Genomic DNA, 8,718 nt, shown 5'->3' with positions numbered 1-8,718 from the left:
TAACTTGGAATTCCAAACCAACTTCCAACACTACCAAAATGAGTTCTCCTGTATCTAACTGGTCTGGTCTACTCAGTAGAGACCATGTCCCCCAGAACATTCTTCCCTCCTTATCGTGATTGTTAAGTCCCTCTCTGTCATTGTCTCCTCCTATGCTTACTCTGCCCACTGTTTATCCAGGACCAGCCCCGTGTTCCTCGCCTTCCTGAACTGAGCCTGGATCTTTCTTCCTCAGATGCAGAGAGTAAGACACCAAGGAAAAACCTCTTACACTGTCTTTAACCCACACCTTCCCTACAACCCCTGCCCAGGATAGGGATGTATTGAATTCAGCAAGAAGGAAGGACCCGGATTCTGCACTTTCTAATTGTAAGATTTGGCCCATTCGGTTCACCTTCCCAAATTCTAATGTCCTCATGTAGAAAATGAGGATAATTTCTACTTTACAAAGTTGTAAGAATTAAGTAATACCTAGTACTCACGCAATAAGCTTTTACTAAGGGTTTTCTAGATGTCTGATAAATGGTGACTGACATATAGAAGGTTATTACTAAATATTACTGGGTATTAATAAACATTCATTAAGTGGTTTTGTTGGACTTGTCTAGTTAGGAAAATAATTGTTAAATTAAACATAGGATCTGTTTCCACAGTCTTCTTTATGCCTTATCTTTTTTGACTATGTACTAGACACAAAAGAAAAGAAATAGAAGCAGCTTAATGACTTTACACTTTATGTTCACTATCCCATATGTTATCCATATTCTGTGTCCAAACGTTTGGATTTCCACTGGGGGCACAACTGCAATATCTAGAGTAAAAATAGTAGGTGTGACTATGAATATTTTTCCTATATCTTTTGCATTGATCAGTGACATTTGTCAGGTAATATTTGATCTTCTTTTTAAAGATTTATTTATTTATTTCAGAGAAAGAGAGATTGTGCACGAGCAGGAAGGGCAAAATGAGAGGGTGAGAGAATCTCAAGCAATCACTGGGCTGATCCCAGAGCCTAACTCAGAGTTCAATCTCACAACCCTGAGATCACAACCTGAGGTGAAACCAAGAGTCAGATGCTTAAATGACTCAGCCACCCAGGAACCACAGGTAACATTTATTAAGCCAGCTTGAATGTTTTCTAAGAGGATAGGTTAGTGAAAGACATAGTAATTATCTTGAAATACATGAAAGCCTCTCATAAAAGATGAATTAGACCTTGTCTATCTGTCCTCAGGGGAGAATCACCATAGACGAGTGGATATCCTTTCAGAGTAATGTGTGTGTTCATTTGGTTGGGGTGGGAGTGGAAACCACTGAAATGACAGTTTGAGCCACAAGACTGACATGATTCTGGCAGGGATCAAGACTGAGCAGAAGAGAAACAAAATGTTTCTCATTTAATAATGGGGTTCCATTGACTCCATTTTAAATGAGTAATTGATTCTATTTTTAATTGGCTAAAACCCATTTTACCTGACATCCCCCAGACCCTCACAAACACACTCACGCATGCTTGCACAGGCAAATACATGCACACACACACACACAATTGATGTTTGTCCTTGGGAGTTTGTCTTAACAGGCATCTGTTAAAAGGAACTTTTAGCCTCAGCATTCACAAAGGAATAAGAAAGGGAACCCTTAAAAGGCAACTCCACATTCAGCTTCCCCTGAGGATCCAGCACCCATCATGTGTCCACCTGTCTATGAAATTTGATTGATGACCAACATTATAAGGGCTTGGAATGTTAGGACCACATAATTAAAACTCAAGTCAAATTATATCATAAAAGGGCAAAGGCTCAATGGGAAAAAAAGTCTTCCTTCACGAAGAGGTAACTTTTCCTAGAAGGAAGTGGGGTTGAGGTGGGAATTTCAGTGGAGACCTTTGAACAATGAGACAACTAATATGAGAGAGGAGGAAATGGTCAAATCTAAAGATAGAGGTTCTAGGCTGAAAGCTCAAGAGTGGCTACAGAAGATCTTCACATCTTTAAGTCTCTCTTTTTTTTTTTAGATTTAAGGCAATATTCACATTTGCTACAATTATAATTTCTTCCTCTTTATGTATAATCCTCTATGAAAATCATCAAAAGTCTTTAGAAAAAGAAACACAGAAGAAAAAGAAGGTTATATGTAACCATACATGCAGAAATACTGGTCTTAAGAAAATTCAGACACAGTGGCAACAGAGGAGGGGATGCCCTCACACCCATCTGTACCTTCTACTGTCTCTATGTACCTCCTCTACAATCAAGCAGACAGGGTGTTGCTAGACAGAAAAACCAGATACACCCAAGAGATGGAGCCTATTTCTCCATCTGGTTGGCTTTATGATTTGCTGTGGCCAGTAGAAATGTGGCAGAAACAATGAGCTATTTTCAAAGTTAGGCCTTAAGAGACCCTGGAAGTTCCCTTTTCACCCCCTTGGAAAACTGCCTGGAGGTCACCATGAAAGAATGCCAGTTTAGCCCAGTGAAGAAATGATGGGCATGTGAAGGAAGGAATCCCCAGCAACTGTCTGCACTCACTGCTGGGCATGAGAGTGAGTTTATCTTGTCCCCTTCCACCCAGCTAAATGCACATTGAGGCCCAAGAAAAACCAGCAGAGCAACTTCCCAACCAATGCTCAGAACCTAACAAATAATGGTTTGTGTTTGTTTAAAGCCACTATGTTTTGGGGACACATATTAAGCATCAACTCATTTACTGGAGCAAGAGCCCCAGATGATACCCAGGGACTTGAAGGCCAGCCATAGAAAAGCCAGAGACAATAAGAGAGTCCCCCAGGGCTAGGGAGCACTCCAGAGAGGGTAGAGCCATAAGCAAAGAGAGGAAGACATCTGCATGAATTAGAGACTACTGCTGTCTGGAAAGAGAAAGAGAGCGACTGAGCAGACACCTAAGGCACTAATGAAAGAATTAACTTTCTGGCAGTACTGCTTAAGAATGGAATGGACCACTTTATTAGGTGCTGAGTTATCTAAATCAGGAGTATTCAAGAAAGGGCAAGAGGGGTGATTGAAAGGCAGATTGGAGGACTTTGTCATTGGCTCTCTGAGATTACTTCCAGTACCAGGCATCTGTTAGGTTCTCTAAATCCTGTTTGAGAAGATGGCAGTATTCACAGTTATGTCAATAAATCTGTCATGTTATCTTGAAAAGAGGCTCTGGTTTATCAAGAGCAGCTGTGAAGTGTATGTGAGTGAGACAATTCCTCTGTGTGTGAAGCTCATGGACATGGGTACGGACAGGGTGGTCAGAGCACACAGACACATACCCACAACGGGCACCAGAAGACCTTGAGAATGGGTTACTGGATAAACATTTGGCTCCAAAATGAGGCCTCTAGGCAGAAATCACATCTTCTCTGAGTCTCTTTTTGGGCCTGGCCCTGTTGCTATCATTGAGTGAACCGGAAACTTGATCATAATAATGACATCAGTAATAATAATAACTGTAATGGGCAACACTCAAATCCCCAGTGGCCTCTTACTGCCATCAACAGATCTGCTGCCAGGAGGAGCCATCTCTCTCTTCTCTTTAGAAAATGTTCATGAAATGCCAAGAGGTGTGTTTGGCCCCACAGCAAATTGTCACTTCCTTCCAGAAGCTGGTGGACCCTCTTGAAATTTCCTCATAAGAAAGGCTGCAGGTTGAATGCGTACTCATTACAGTGCCTTTCACTGACATTCTAAGGGAGGAATTAAACCTTGCAACATGCTCATCAAAGGTTGTGCTCATTTTCTCTTCTAAAGAAATCCAAAGAGGCTCCCAAGACTGAATTTTTTCATTTTGAACTCCACATCCCCACCCTCACTGGATGAGAGAGCTCACAAGTAGAAAACCCTTGGAAAACAACATTTAGAAATTACATCAACAAACTCTTTCGGGTTTAACTGCGTACAGGAGAGCCATATTTCAAAGCAAAGAAAAAGGAACCCAGAAAAAATATTTCTACAGGAAAACAAAGGGTGGTTGGTGGGCAACATGTCCTTAAGAATCATCAAAAGAATGAAACTTCAAATATATACATGTAGGGTTTTTCCTTGAGAAATAGAGCCTGCTCAACCAGAGGACACATCACTCTCTTCTTTTTCAATCTGAACCTTAACTGAGAGACAATCTCCCAACAGAATCATTGCTTCTTGACTCTGAAACCTAATGGGGAAAGAAGAGACATTTTGGAGCAATGGAAAGAATCTTTGCCCTAATCCTGCCACTAGCTTGCGGGGTGATATTCAGTAAGCCATTTGCCTTCCCAGACCCTGGGATCATTTTGTATCTTTCCAGATTTATGAACTGGTGAAATCTTGGCATCAGAGCCTCTCAATTTCACTGTGTTTTTCAAAGCATTCAAAGGAATACATCCTGAGTGAATCCCATTTTGATATTAGAGATGGGCCGTTTAGAAAATGGGGCAGACAAGGGAGGCTGCTTCTTTCCCACAGAAAACACATGTGAAATTGAACTGTGATCTGCTCTTTGTACCTTGACTGTCACTCTTTTTTTTTTTTTAAGATTTTATTTATTTATTTGACAGAGAGAGATCACAAGTAGGCAGAGAGCCCGATGTGGGGCTCGATCCCAGGACCCTGGGATCGTGACCTGAGCCGAAAGCAGAGGCTTTAACCCACTGAGCCACCCAGGCACCCCTTGACTGTCACTCTTAAAGGAACTTTCCTATTCTGTGCTATTCAGAGACATGGAGAAGCCAATGAGAGGATGGTCAAGATTTAGGGTCTGGATAAGAGGGTTGTATTATGATGGCCCAGTGAGAAGGCACCAAATTTAGGTGCAACATATAATTTAGGGTGGCCCAGAATCAGAAGAAGCACCCAAGAAGGCAGATTAAGAAATCATGATTTCAGCTGTACACCTCATACTAATATAACATTATATGTTAATTATACTGAAATTAAAAAATCAAGAAATAAAAATTAAAAAAAAAAAAGGAAATTGTGATTTCACATTTCTGTTTCTTACCTGGGAAAAGCTATATGGGACCATTAGTCTCCTCCAGAGTCCAGCACTGTGACCTAGAATTGGAAGCTCAAGAAGTTGGCAGTTGGTGCTTGGCAAGGAAAAGGAGTTAGTATTGTGCTAGGGCTGTTCCAGTCAGGAGGCAAGCCCAGGGTGTCAGCTCACAGGGACAGGCAGGCCAGAGATCAACCCAAGCGATGTGTGCCAACCAGTGTCATGGCAATGATAGTGAACTGGGTGCCTCAAAGACCCAGGATTCAGTTCTAGCTCTGTTGGGCAAACCTCTGAGCTTAGTTTCTACATCCAAAAAAATGAAAAAAAAAAAAATCCCAATTTTGTTTTTCTTTTGGAGTAATGTTGTAAAGCTTGCATTTAAACATGAGTGGGAAAGTTCCTTGTCCACTAAAAAGTATGAATTAATATTTCTGAGAAGACTGTAAAGACTTGTGAAGAAAAGGGAAGGTGAATTCCTTCCTAAGTTCACTCCTCTAATGACATTTCAGACATGGATAACACCATTTGCAGAAGAAATCTCAAACATTCTGAGCGCCTCCCTCTTTAATCCATACCAGAGTGACCACCGTTCTACAAAAGTAGAATCTTCAGTGTAAAGATAAAAGACTTTTGATGGAATTACTTTATCAACAACATTTTTTAAAAAGGATTTTTATTTATTTATTTATTTAAGAGAGAGGGAGAGCATAGAGTGAGAAGGAAAACAGACTCCCTGCTGAGTAGAGAGCTTGCCACAGGGCTTGATCCCAGGACCCTGAAACCATTATTTGAGCCAAAGGCAGACATTTAACGGACTAGCCACCCAGGATCCCCTTATCAACAATAATTTAAAACCCTGGACCCTTCATGGTGTGTTTGGGCTGGTGGGGTAGAAGGTGCAGGCAATGACGTACTGCCCTTGGCATGTCACAGGCTAGGCGAAGTCCTGAAGGTCCTTGTAGAGACACATTTGCTCTGGTTTTCAAACCTCTAATCTTTCATGAGGAGGGCAGGAAACTCCCAGTTAATGGGCAGATTTAGGCCATAACTTTCTAGATCCTTAGCAGACCCAATCCTGAGACCCAAAAGAAAAATTCTTTTTTTTCTTTCTAAAGATTTTATTTATTTATTTGGCAGAAAGAAACACAGAGACAGAACAAGCAGGGGGAGCAACAGAGAGAGAGGGAGAAGCAGGCTTCTGAATGAACAGGGAGCCCGATTGTGAGGCTCGATCCCAGGACCCCAGGACCACGACCTGAGCCAAAGGCAGATGCGTAACCAACTGAGCCAACCCAGCACACCAAAAGCTCTCTCTCTCTCTCTTTTTTTAAATATTTTATTTATTTGACACAGAGAGAGAGAGATCACAAGTAGGCAGAGAGGCAGGCAGAGAGAAGGGGGGAAGCAGGCTCCCTGCTGAGCAGAGAGCCCAATGTGAGGCTCGATCCCAGGACCCCGAGATCATGACCTGAGCAGAAGGCAGAGGCTTAACCCACCGAGCCACCCAGGTGCCCTCTTTTTTTTTTTAATAAAAATTCATCGAACTGCTGAATTCACCACCAGCCTTTGAGTGTGTACCCTGTTAATTTTCCTGGGGTTAGAGACTTTCATGGGGAGAAAGGAATAGAATTTATTTCAGCTTTATTGAAGTATAAATGAGAAACACAATTGTAAGATATTTAAAGTATACAATGTCATGATTTAATATACATATACACTAGGTAAGTTCCCCTATTATTGAGTTAATTATTTCTGTCTGGCTTATTTCACTGAGGATAATGCCCTTTGCTTTCATCCGTGTTATCCCAAATGACAGAATTTCCTCCTTTTTAAAGGCTGAATAACATTCCATTGTGTAGATGTCACGTTTTCTTCACTCATTCATTTGTTGACAGACACTTAGATAGTTTCCATACCTTCACTATTACTGCAATGAACATGGGGTTCAGATATCTCTTCAAGAAAATTATTTTGCCTCCTTTGGAAATATACCCAGAAGTGGGATTTCTGGATCGTATGGTAGCTCTACTTTTAATTCCTTTAGGAAGCTCCATACTGTTTTCCATAGTTGCTGTATCAGTTTACATTCCCAGCAACAGTGCACAAGGGCTCCCTATTCTCCAGCATTTGTTTTTGCCTTATCTTCACCAGCATTTTTTATTGCCTTATCTTTTTTAAAGGAATAGAGTTTGAAGAAAACCTGTAGAGAAGGTGAACAGAGTTAGGGTTAGGACTATGGGTTAAGACTAAGGAATCTTGCTAGCCAGCTAAGAACCCACTTGAAAAATACAGTTCTCTTTAAGGAGGGTTGACTGTGTGTTGAATCTGAAGGACAGCCTGAGAGGAAGACTTTTTTTATAATGAGGTATAATTTACATACACAACTAGTAGGTATATGGACACATTTTATCTAGTTTCGTTTCCAGTAACCTGGAGAGCCTTCCTTAACAACAGTTCTCTTAATGCAAGAGTACTAGTGACAAATTCTCTCTGCTTTCATTGGTTTTTATTTTGCATTCCTTTTTAAAATATTTTCTTTAAATATGGATTTCTGGGTTGATAGATTTTTTTCCTCAGTGCATTAAGGATGTTGTTCGAATATTCTCTGTTTTGAATTGAGAAACCAGTGGTCATTTTTACAGTTATTCTTGTTTCTCGGTAGTATGTCTTCCTCTCCTCACCCCTCCCCTACTTCAGCTTCTTTTAACACTCTTTTTAATCATTTTTTTAACCCATCTTGGCCTATAATAATGTGATTAGAATACAGAGTGGAGTGGGGTATTTGTGTATTATGGGGCTTGAAGTATACTGAGCTTCTTACATCTGTGAGCTTATCTTTTTCATGTCCTTAAATTTTTTCAATCATTATTTGTATAAATATTGTCTTGCTCTTGTCTCCTCCCGGTAATCAAGTTATACATACACTAGACTCCTTGAATTGTCTCTGAGATTCTATTCATTTTCTTCTAGCATTTCATCCCTCTGTGCTTCCACTTGCATAATCTCTGTTGTTCTGCCTTCAAGTTCATGAACATTTCTTAAACATTATTTAATCTGATGTTAAATCCCATGATCTTTTCATTGTAAATATTGTATTTTTTAGTTCTAGAATTTTCATTTCTTTCTATGTTAAGTTTTTCTTTCCTTCTTAAGATCCCTATTCATTAAGTAAATGTTTTCCTTTATTTATTAGAATTATAATAGCTGTCTTAAAGTTCTTGTTTGCAAATGTCATCATCTTTCTCATTTTTGTTTCTCTGTTTCTGATTTTTTTCTTTTGATTATGGATCATGTATTTATGCTCATTTAAATGTCTAGGAAATTTGAATGGTGCATTATGGATTCTACATTTTCAAGGATTTTGTCTTCTTTCATAAGAGAGTTTAATGTTTTATTTTCAGCAGACATTTAAATTGCTCATGGATCAACATAGTTCTTTCAAGTTTTGTTTAGAAACTTTTATTAAGCCAGTACAGAATGACTATTACCTTAAGATTAGACTAATTCTAATCCCTAAAGTGCTACCTTTCTATGGGTTTTATTTAATTTCTGGAATGTTCATCCAAAGACTCTATTCTGCTGACTAAAATGCTGTCCCCCACCCCTGTGCAAACTTTGGTATTTGTTTAGATTCTGGATCCCCATAGTTGTTTTCCTCTGGTTGATGTTTTCGGTCCAGCTTCATGCCATTTTTCTCTACACATACACAGGTTAGTATTCAGCTAAAAGCTCAAAGCAGTC

This window comes from Neovison vison, chromosome 6 (genome assembly GCF_020171115.1).
Source record: "Neovison vison isolate M4711 chromosome 6, ASM_NN_V1, whole genome shotgun sequence".
NCBI lineage: Eukaryota > Metazoa > Chordata > Mammalia > Carnivora > Mustelidae > Neogale > Neogale vison.
This window is presented reverse-complemented; position numbering follows the sequence as displayed.